The 12087-nt window shown below is 43.4% G+C and overlaps 1 long non-coding RNA gene across 2 annotated transcripts in view; it reads right to left on the reverse strand.

Annotated features, from left to right (window-relative positions):
* Window positions 4038–12087, reverse strand: part of LOC100521654 — a 132390-nt gene continuing 124340 nt past the window's right edge. For both annotated transcript variants that reach the window (XR_002341493.1, XR_301659.3), the window contains 2 exons: window positions 8577–8637; window positions 4038–4429 (listed from right to left, as the gene is read on the reverse strand). This is a non-coding gene — a long non-coding RNA (uncharacterized LOC100521654). The remainder of the gene's footprint in view (window positions 4430–8576; window positions 8638–12087) is intronic.

Raw genomic sequence — 12087 nt, forward strand, 5'->3', positions numbered from 1 at the left:
TTGTCGAGATTTCTGCCTCCGTTCAGCCCAAATGTATATATCCCTATTCATCACTGCTCACCAACAAAGGGCCCTCCAGCTATTCAATCCCATTCTTCTTAGAAGAGGGTGGAAGGAGGAGGAGTGAGTTATGTAAACTAAAAATACATATTCTGCTGCATTTGTATGTATGTATGTACAGCCTGCACTAGGATTTATGATTAAATTGGGAACACGAGGCAGTGAATCCACAGGACCTAGAACAGTATCTGGAAACTAGAGCCACTCAATAAATGGCTAACAAGTAAGTAGAAGTAAAGACTCACTCATTCAACAAATATTATCCTGCTCTAATTATGTGCCAGTAACTGAGCTAGGTACCAGGTATACAATAGTGAACAATTTTACCATTCGACAGTAGGTGACCTTTGCCCTGTCACTGCTTATCTTTTTGCCCTAATTTGTTTTCCTTATATTTAATGCTTTCAAATAGTTTATTTTTTCTTTTATCTATTTTTTTAATAATAGTTTTATTTATTTCCTCTCCAGCTGCTCCCTCACAGTGTCCTTTGCTGGTCAATGCTCTTGCTGGCCTCTAAATGATGCAGTGCCTTTGGTCTCAGACCCAGCTCTCTTTACTTTGCAATACAGTCTACCTACATTATCTCGTCTCTTGTTTTTATTTTATTGGCCACGCCCACAGCATGCAGAAGTTATGGGGCCAGAGATCAAACCCTCACCACAGCTGCAACCCAAGCCACAGCAGTGACAATGCTGGATCTTTAACTTGTTGTGCCACCAGGGAACTCTTAGTCTCTTATTTTTAAATATCTTTTTTCAGGGTTCCCGTCGTGGCTCAGCGGAAACAAATCTGCCCAGCATCCATGAGGATGCAGGTTCAATCCCTGGTCTTGCTCAGTGGGTTGGGGATCCTGCGTTGCCATGAGCTGTGGTGTAGGTGAAGATGTGGCTGGGGTCCCGCATTGTTGTGACTTTGGCCTAGTCCGGCAGCTACAGCTCCGACTCCACCCCGAGCCTGGGAACTTCCATATGCTTTGGATGGGGCCCTATAGGATCACCAACCCAGCAAGTGAGGCCAGGGATCAAACCTGCCTCTTCGCGGAACCAGTCAGATTCACATACGCTGACAATGAGAACTCCAGATTCCTTATTTTTAAATATTTAAATATTTAAAATATTTTGAAATATCAACTGTAAGCAGATAACTTCTAAATGTCTCTGGCCAGGGTCAACTTCTGTATACAGACACACACACACACACACACACACACACACACACACACACACCCCACATACATTATCTCCACCTAGTTTTTTCTCACACATCCTGCCACTTAAGAGTGGTTTTCGCTGACTATCCTACATAAATAGACCAAATAGCCTCATCTCCTTTGCCCTATCACTGCTTATCTTTTTGCCCTAATTTGTTTTCCTTATATTTAACACTTTCATATTGTTTATTTTTAATTTTATTTATTTTTAAAATTTATTTATTTTGTTTTTCAGGGCCAAACCCCCAGCATATGGAGGTTCCCAGGCTAGGGGTCCCATCAGAGCTACAGCTGGCCAGCCTCCGCCACAGCCACAGCCACATCAGATCCAAGCCACTTCTGCCATCTACACCACAGCTCACGGCAACGCCAGATCCTTAACCCACTGAGCGAGGCCAGGGATCAAACCCTCAACTTTATGGTTCCTAGTCGGATTCGTTTCTGCTGTGCCACAAGGGGAACTCTCAAATTAAGTTCTGTCTGTCTTCTCAATAGAATATTAAGTTCCTGAGATCAGTGACCTTTTCTTACGTTGAGTAGTTACTCAACATCTCCACTCAGATGTACAACAAAAATGCACATCTCAAACTTCACATCTTCCAAACAGAACTCTACCCCCACCACACACACACCTCCTTTCCCCTCTTTGTCCCATCTGTGTTAAAGGCACCACTATATGCCCTCTTTCTAAGGCCCAAAACCTAGAGGTCCACCTCAATTTAATTCTTTTCTTTCCATTTCATTCCCATATCCAAATCTTCAGCAAGTCTTGTTCACTCTACCTCCAAAATACATCCCGATGGGCCAACTTTCCTCACTTCTGCTACCACCAACTTAATGCAAGTTACAAGCATTCCTTACCTGAAGTATAGCAATAGCCTCCTAACTGGTCTCCCTGAAGCCTCTCTGGAAGTTTGTCCTACATGAAGCAACTAGAATTTTTTTAAAACTAGTTAGATATTGGAGTTCCTATCATGGCTCAGCGGAAATGAATCTGACTAGCATCCATGAGGGCACAGGTTCAATTCCTGGCCTCGCTCAGTGAGTGGGTTAAGGATCTGGCATTGCCGTGAGCTGTGGAGTAGATCGCAGACTCGGCTCGGATCTGGCATTGCTGTGGCTCTGGAATAGGCCAGCGGCTACAGCTCCGATTCCACCCATAACCTGGGAACCTCCATATGCCATGAATGCGGCCCTAAAAAGCAAACAAACAGACAAACAAACAATAGTTAGATATTTCTTTTGCTCAAATCCCTTCCAGGACTTCATATCACATGAAAAAGAAAATCCTCCAATACTAGTTTATCTGCCCTGGTGGCTACAAAAATATCAACCACCCCTCCTGTGCTCACTTGATTCCAGCCACATTCTTTGCAGTTCCTCAAATAAGTCATGTTCATTGCAGCTTCAAAGCAGTTCTATATTCTGTTCCCTCTACCTGGCACCTCTTACACTTCATTTCCCAAGATTCACTCCTTTACATCATTTATGCTTTTGCTCACGCATCCTCCCACTTAAGAGTAGTTTTCACTGACTGTCCTGCATAAGCCAAATGGCCAAATGGCCTCATCTCCTTTGCCCCATCACTGCTTGTCCTTTTGCCTTAATTCGCTTTCCTTATATTTAATGCCTTCAAATTTTTTGTTTAATTTTTGTCTATCTTGCCAATAGAACATTAAGTTCCTAAGGACGGTGACCTTTTCTTATTTACCACTGTATCTCTCCACCTCAGATGTGTACCTGAGAATACCTAACACTTAGTAGGTATTCAATAAAAACCTGTTGAATGAATGAATGATGAATGAATACAGGAAAACAGTCTAGCAGGAGAGACAACGTTAGGCAAAGTCCAACTAATACATGATAAAAACTATAATAAATACAAAAAAGAAAGGAATAGAGCATTAGGAGTTCCCCACATGACACAGCGGAAATGAACCTGACTAGGAACCATGACGTTGAGGGTTCAATCCCTGGCCTTACTCAGTGGATTAAGGATCCGGCGTTGTCATGAGCTGTGGTGTAGGTTGCAGATGAGGCTTGGATCCAGCGTTGCTGTGGCTCTGGCATGGGCCGGTGGCTACGGCTCCGATTAGACCCCTAGCCTGGGAATCTCCATATGCCACGAGAGCGGCCCTAGAAAAGGCAAAAAGACAAAAAAATAAAATAAAGAATACATACAGATGCCTCTAGCACCTACCATAGCACTTGACATAAAATGAATCAGGCATTAAAAAATAATTGTTGTTTTTTTTTTTTAAATAAATAAGGACAGGTACCCTTGCTGTTAGAACTCATGTTAAGTATATTGTTTTAACTCAAGGAACACTGAAGATTGAAACCACCTCATTCTGGTATTAATAATTTTTCTATAAAGCCTGGGCACTAGCCGTGAAACCAACAGGAGTACTTCTTATTTAAAATGAACACATTTAGAGTTTCCTTAGTGGTTCAGCGGTTAATGAACCCAGGTAGGGTCCAGGAGGACGTGGTTTTGAGCCCTGACCTCGATCAGTGGGTTAAGGATCCGGCTTTGTGGTGAGCTATGGTGTAGGCCAGCAGCTGTGGCTCCCATTCGACCCCAGCCTTCGAACTTCCATATGCTGTGGATGCAGCCCTATAAAGACAAAAAACAAAAAATAAATAAAATAAAATAAAAATTTTTAAATAAAAGTAAAAATAAAAATAAAAAAGTGCTTAAGGGAGAACAGAATAGTCTCTAGAAATATTTGATTACACAAATAACATGTTTAGACACCACCACACTGGATTTCAGTCTCATTTATTTAAAAGATTTAGAGTTCAGAATAGTCTTTAATATGGAAAGAAATGTGAATCAACAATATTGTATCGTATTCATATACAAATGTTCCCATTTGATTTTAAATTCATTGGCAGTATTTCTGTAATTGAGTTTCAGGTCAGATTTTCAGGGTGAAATCAGGAGTAGTTCAATAGAATGAAACAAAATTAGAGAATTACATAGAAACTAGGAATCTTAAAGAACACACTACAACAGCTGAATCCTTATTTGGCTGTACAATAAAACTTACATATTTCTAACAGTTCTATTGTCTTCTATCTCATCTTCATTTAAACATAGTTCAAAATATCACACTTAACGTCTCCTTTAAGCTCAGATGAGAAGGTGTGCAATTCTAGGAAAAAAAAAATGCAATGATAAACAAACCTTTGACATTAGAAATTGAGGTTTCCAAAAAGTTAAAAGTTAATTTCACCATAGAATATGAACGTGAACATTTATACGCTTCGATATTGCATTATCATGTTCAAAGTGATGTCACACACATCATGCATTCAAATATCACAACAGCACTCATTTTCCCAACAAGCAAACTCTTTGAGGTGAACTTCTTGCCTAAGAACCACACTGGTGCAATGGGCCTATTTCTAGAGCCAAGATGTTTTGCTAAAAATCCAGGGCTCTTCCTACTCTATCACCTAGTTTATAAGAGAACTTTTTTTTTTGGTCTTTTTAAGGCTGCACCCTCGGCATATGGAGGTTCCCAGGCTAGGGGTTGAATCAGAGCTGTAGCTGCTGGCCTACACCACGGCCACAGCAACGTGGGATCTGAGTTCCATCTGCAACTTATACCACAGCTCATGGCAACACGGATCCTTAACCCACTAAACAAGGCCAGGGATTGAATCAGCATCCTCATGGATACTAGTCTGGTTCGTTAACCACTTAACCATAACGGGAACTCCTATAAGCGAACTTCTGCTCACATTTCATTCAATCTTCTGTAAACATGTAAAATGAAATCAATCATTTTGAAAAAAGGGATTTTTAAAAATATGTTTTAGTATTTCACTGTTAAGTTTCAAAAGCTCACAGAACTATATACAATGAAAAAGTATCCCATCCTATTTCTTATTCCCATTAATTGCAGCTGGCAGTTTGGAGTGCATGCTTCCATTTCTTTTTCTGTGTATATGATATATACAACATACTTTTTTTTTTAAGTAAAAACAATGAGGAGGTAGCCAAGACTGTGGAGTAGAAAGACCCTGAACTCACCTTTTGCCTAAGACACACCAAAATTACAACTATTTACAAAGCAACTGCCTATTTGAATGACCTGAATGCTAGCAGAAAAGATTTTTCACAACGGAAAACACAAAGAAGGAAACAAAATGAGACAGATGGCAAGAGTGGAGACACTGTATAGTCACTATCCACACCCCTGCTTGGGCACCCCACGAACGGGAGAAATAGCATATCACAGCCGTCCTCTCCACGAAGTGAACAGTCCAAACCCCGCATCCAGCTCCCCAGCCAGGGGTGGCGCACCAGAAAAATAAGCCTCCAGAAGTTCCTGTTGTGGCTCAAAAGTAACAAACCTGACTAGGATTCATGAGGATGCGTGTTTGATTACTGGCCCTACTCAATGGGTTAAGGATTCAGCATTGCTGCAAACTGCAATGCAGGTCACAGATGTGGCTTGAATCTGGCATTGCTGTGGCTCTGGTGTAGGCCTGCAGCTGTAGCTCTGATTCAGCTCCAACTGCCTAGCCTGGGAATTTCCATATGTTGCCGGTGTGGCCCTAAAAAAACAAAAACAAAGCTTCCAGAACATCTGGCTTTGGAAACCAGCAGGGCTTATGTTTGGGGGAGCCAGGGACCTACGGGAAACAGAGACTCTGGTTTTTATTTGTTTTTGTTTTTGTTTTTTTTGGTCTTTTTGCCATTTCTTGGGCCGCTCCCGCGGCATATGGAGGTTCCCAGGCAAGGGGTCGAATCAGAGCTGTAGCCACCAGCCTACACCAGAGCCACAGCTACGCGGGATCCGAGCCGTGTCTGCAACCTACACCACAGCTCACGGCAGCGCCAGATCCTTAACCCACTGAGCAAGGCCAGGGATCGAACCCTCAACCTTATGGTTCCTAGTCAGATTCATTAATCACTGAGCCACAACAGGAACTCCAGAGACTCTGTTCTTAAGGATGTGTGCAAAACCTCACATGCCCCAAGCCCCAGCATAGAGGCAGGAGTTTGAAAAGAGCCTGGGTCAGACCCTTGGGCTGATCTTGGAGCACTTTCAAGAGAGGCAGGAGGCAACTGGAATTCCCCCGGGGAAAAGAGACATTGGTGGCAGCTATTTTGAGAAGCTTACTCTATTTCAGTAACACTGGTGCTGGCAAGTGCCATTCTGTAACTCTCCATTATATGCCTAGGAGCACCAGGCCCCAGGCCCCAAGACCCCAGGCTACGCAGACAGCCTCAAGGGAAGCCTACCTGATCTCGGAGAGACAGCAGTGAGTGATGGCTTGGAGTAAGATCTTACTTCTCTGCTCAGGAATTGAACCTGGGCAGCCTGGATGAAAACCAGGAATCCCAACCACTAGACTAGCTTGAGGCTTAAAGCAGAATTGCCCTGATTCTAGCCCCCTGTTGAAAGCAAGAATGTTCAAGGAGGCAAAGACTGTGAAAACAGGTATGAAGTTTATGGTTGGAGACAGAGCACCACACATGGGAGAGCACGCAGAGAAGCAGTTTAAGTCAGAAGCAAAAAAGTAATACGTACCCTAAAGAGGTGTGTGGGGGCAGGTACCCGCCCCCAATGAGGAGCGCGCCAGAGAGGTGATTTAAATCACTCATATGGCACAGTTCTTGCACGTCTCTGCTTTCCTTTGGCCAATTACCTTGTTTTATTTCTCACACCTGATGACACAGGACCCTCCCCGATATGCGTGTGCATAATTTTGGCAAAGATGGATTCCGGAGCCACGTGTGCCAGGACAGTATCAGGACTTATCGCGTCCTGGCACCCCTCCCTTTTGGACCCCTAGGAGTCTTACTGCGCATGTGTGAAAGGGAAGTCTCCTTGACCCCCAGAGTGACTGAAGGGGTCATCTTATCTTTCTACGCCAGCAGAGCTCAGCTCCCATCATTGCATTTTTCCTTGAAGTGCCGAAGAGAAGCAAGGCCCAATTTACTTGGCCTAACAACTCCCAGCTGTTCTCAGCCCAGGGGCCCATGTACCTCCTGCCTCATATCCGCTCCCCAGCAAGCCCACACCCACAGCAGGAGGCACGGCTTTGAAGCCAATCTGGTTAGGGGCCAGCCCCCCACCAGCAAGCCCACAGGAGTCCACCAGATCACAGCAGAAGGGTGCACACAGCTCACATAAGGGGCACCCCTAGAGCACATAGGTCTGTTGCCCAGAGAGGAGCGTGCTACTAAGCCCCAAAGAGCTGCATACATAAGAATCAAACTGGACGACTTTCTCACACCATATACAAAAATAAACTCAAAGTAGATTGAAGATTTATTTTATGTATGTATGTATGTATTTTTGGTCTTTTTTAGGGCTGCACCTGCAGCATAGGGAGGTTCCCAGGCTAGGGGTCAAATCGGAGCTGTAGCTGCTGGCCTGCATCACAGCCTCAGCAACTCCAGATCTGAGCCGCGTCTGTGACCTACACCACAGCTCACAGCAACACAGACCCTTCACCCACTGAACGAGCCCAGGGATAGAACCTGCGTCCTCATGGATACTAGTCAGATTCGTTTCCACTGAGGCACTTCTAACTCTGGATTAAAGACTTAAATGTAAGGCTTGAAACTGAGACAGGAGCAAAGCTGGAAGGGCACAACCATTAGCCCTTGAGGGCACAACCAAATCTGGTAGAACATGCTAGGCCCAAGCTGGCCTGAGATTCAACTTCCAGTAGACCTTGAGCCTAATTACACACTCATTATAATATATTAGCATGCTAAATGACTTAACCACAGGCATGACAGCTCCTAGGCTGACCATTAAAGGTCAAAAAAATGGGCAATGGGGAGTTCCCACCATGGCTGAACAGGTTAAGAACCCGACTATTATCCATGAGGACTCGGGTTTGATCCCTGACCTTGCTCAGTGAGTTAAGGATCTGGCATTGCCATGACCTGTGGTGTAGGTCACAGATGCTGCTTGGATCCTGCATGGCTGTGACTGTGGTATATGTAGGTGGGCAGCTACAGCTCCTATTCGACCCCTAGCCTGGGAACTTCATATGCCGTGAGTGTGGCCCTAAGACAACCAAAAGAAAAAAGAAAAATAAGGGTGATGGCCCAATTCTTGGAAATCCCCACCTCTTTCCAAAATAATTGGAATAATCCTCCCACTTGTTAGCCTATGAAATTACTCAGCCCATAAAAACTAACCACTCCATATTTCAAGGCCACTCTTACCTTCTGAGACAGACCACACTCTGCCTATGGGGTGTGTATCTCTCTAAAGAAACCAGCTTTCACTTTTGGATTTTTTCCTGTTCGAAGCCAAGGATCCTCACCTGGTGGCATCCTGACCTCTCCAAGACCTGGGACAGGACCATCCTCTTGCACCCCATCTTCCTGCAATGAAAGCATAAAAGTTCTAGAAGATAACACAGACAGTGTGCTCTTTGACATTGATCTTTGTACCCTTTTTTTTTTTTTTTTTTTTTTTGTCTTTTGTCTTTTTTTTGTTGTTGTTGTTGCTATTTCTTGGGCCGCTCCCGCGGCATATGGAGGCTCCCAGGCTAGGGGTCGAATCGGAGCTGTAGCCACCGGCCTACGCCAGAGCCAGAGCAACGCGGGATCCGAGCCGCGTCTGCAACCTACACCACAGCTCACGGCAATGCCGGATCGTTAACCCACTGAGCAAGGGCAGGGACCGAACCGCAACCTCATGGTTCCTAGTCGGATTCGTTAACCACTGCGCCACGACGGGAACTCCTTTTTTTTTTTTAATGTCTCCTCAGGCAAGGGAAACAAAAGCAAAAATAAACAAATGGGACTACATCAAACTAAAATGCTCTTGGGAGTTCTGTTGTGGTGCATCAGAAATGAATCTGACACCCCATGAGGATGCGGGTTCAATTCCTGGCCTCACTCAGTGGGTTAAGGATCCGGTGTTGCCATGAGCTGTAGTGTAGGTCAGAAGCAGCTCGGATCCAGCATTGCTGTGTCTGTGGTGTAGGCTGGCACCTGTGGCTCCAATTTGACCCCTAGCCCGGGAACTTCCATATGCCAAGGGTGTGGCCCTAAAAGGCAAAAGAAAAAGAAAACTAAAATGCTCTTGCACAGCAAAGGAAATTATCAAAACCAAAAAGGCTTCTTACCGAAAGGGAGAGGATCTTTGCAAACAATACGTCCAATAAGGTGTTAATATCTAAAATATGTAAGGAACTCATACAACTCAACAGCAAAACAAAACAAAACAAAACAAACACCCAATTAAAAAAATGGGCAGAGGACCTAAATACACATTTTTACAGGCAAATGAAATTGAAAAAATGCTCAACATCACTAGTCATCAGGGAAATAAATTTGAATCAACACCACAATGAGAAACACCTTACTCCCTTGGAATGGCTATCAACTAAAAGACCACAAATGACATGTGTCGTGAAAACGTGGGGAAAAGGGAACCCTCATACATTGTTGGTGAGATTATAAATCAGTGCAGCCAGTATAGGAAAGAGTACGGAGGTTCCTCAAAAAAAAAAATTTAAAAATAGAACTACCATATGACCCAGCAATTCCACTCCTGGTATTTACCTGAAGAAAATGAAAACAATTCAAAAAGATACATGCACACCAATATTTATAGCAGCATTATTTGCAAAAGCCAAGATATGGAACTTACGTATCCAGCAACAGATGAATGAATGAAGATGATGTGATATACATAACATATATATAAGAATTACTCATCCATAAAAAATAGTGAAATCTTACCATTTGCAACAGCATGAGCGGACCCAGAGGGTATTATGCTTAATGAAACAAGTCACACAAAGATAAATAGGTATGATATCACTTAAATGTGGAATCTAAGAAACTAAACAAAAAATAAAACAAAATGAAAAGATACTCAGATACTGAGAACAAATGGGTGTTTGCCAGAGGAGAGTACGGTGGGTGAAAATAGAGGGAGTTAAGAGGTACAAAACTCTACTATAAAATGAATCAGCCACAGGCATTTAATATACAGCATAAGGAATATGCTTGATAATTTTGCAGTAACTTTGTGTGGGGACAGATGGATATTAGATTTATTGGGGTGATCATTTCATAATATATGCAATTGGCAAATCACTCTGTAAAACATCTAAAACTACTAAAATGCTGTACATCAATTACATTTCAATAAAAAGGGGGGAAAAGTAAAAGCTGAGATCATACAAACATAAGCCAACCACTTCCTTTCTCCACTCAACATACCCTTAAAAAGATGATAGTGAGGGAGTTCCCTTGTGGCATAACATGCTAAGGATTGGGCATTGTCACTGCAGTGGCTTGGGTTGCTGCTGTGGTGCAGGTTTGATCCCTGGTCCAGGAACTTATGCATGCAGTAGGCCTGGCCAAAGTAAGCCCAAACCAAAACAAAAAAACAAAAAAGCAAAAAAACCCACAGTGTAAACAAATGCTAGCACATGAAACCCAGATACCCACCCCAGGACCAACACTTGCATTTGCAGAAAGAAACAGATGCTGAGGGCTCACAGCTGTTTCCCTCTATGGGAATTATCCTTGGCCAAAAAGAGCTGTTTTGGGATACAGTATTATTGTTTGTTCCTTCGTTTCAAATTTTTTAAGAAAAAACTCTGTGTGTGTATATATATTTTTTATTTTATTTATTTTATTTATTTTTTCAGCTGTACCCATGGTGTATAGAAGTTCCCGGGGCCAGAGATCAAATCCAAGCTGCAGCTGAAAACTACACCATAACTGGGGCAACGCTGGATCCTTAACCCACTGCACCACAGTGGGAATTAGGCAGAATACTGTGTGTATTAGGCAGAATAATGCCTTTCCCCCCCTCCAGATATTCTTGTCTTAACCACTGGAACCTGTGAATGTTATCTTATAGGACAACATATGGTGATTATATGATTAAGTTAAGGACTTTGAGGTGAGGAGATTATCCAGGTGAGAAAAATATAATCACACAGGCCCTTAAAATTCAAGAACTTTTCTCAGCCTTACTTTGAGAGATTTAACTGTGGAAGGAGAGATGCAATGACGCTGGCTTTGAAGATGCAGGAAGCCGTCCAAGAGCCAAGGGATGTCGGCTGCCTCTAGAAGCTGAAACAGTCAAGGAAACAAACTCTCCCCAAGAACCTCCAAAAGGAACATTTTGTCTTTATTATTATTATTGTTGTCTTTTCGGGCCGCATCTGTGGCATATGGAGTTCCCAGGCTAGGGGTCGACTTGGAGCTGTAGCCGCCGGCCTATACCACAGCCACAGCAATGCCAGATCCGAGCCACGTCTGCTGCCTACACCACAGCTCACAGCAACACCGGATCCTTAACCCAATGAGTGACGCCAGGGGTCAAACCTGCATCCTCATGGATACTAGCCAGATTCATTTTCGCTGAGCCAAGATAGGAACTCCCAGTCACAGTTTTTAAACTAAATAGCTCCTCTGTTGGTTCTGGGTGTTGTCTTAAGTTCTAACTCATGATTTTTCCTTAAGGAAACCAAGAATTGGAAAGAAGTCACACTTTTCTGCCTCACCTAGTTCAAATCAGTTTGTTTACTCTCTGCAGGAGGAAAAGCAAGCTGTTAAAAGAAGTACACAATGGGCTGGTTACTCTTTGTCATGATTTTTAGGCTCCTCCGGTAGGTCTACCAACTTCACTGTCACCTCTTACCCGAGGTGACTAGATCTTAGGCATACCACCTCCACCCTGCTACCCAGTTTACGGGGAGGTGGAGACATCAGAAGAGTGGTTACGACTCTGTTCATCATGAGGGAACTGTGTTCACATTTTCTAGAAAGGGGACTTAAAATATTTTCCTATTTCTAGCTCCC

The sequence above is a fragment of the Sus scrofa genome, chromosome 2, assembly GCF_000003025.6.
Source record: "Sus scrofa isolate TJ Tabasco breed Duroc chromosome 2, Sscrofa11.1, whole genome shotgun sequence".
Classification (NCBI taxonomy): domain Eukaryota; kingdom Metazoa; phylum Chordata; class Mammalia; order Artiodactyla; family Suidae; genus Sus; species Sus scrofa.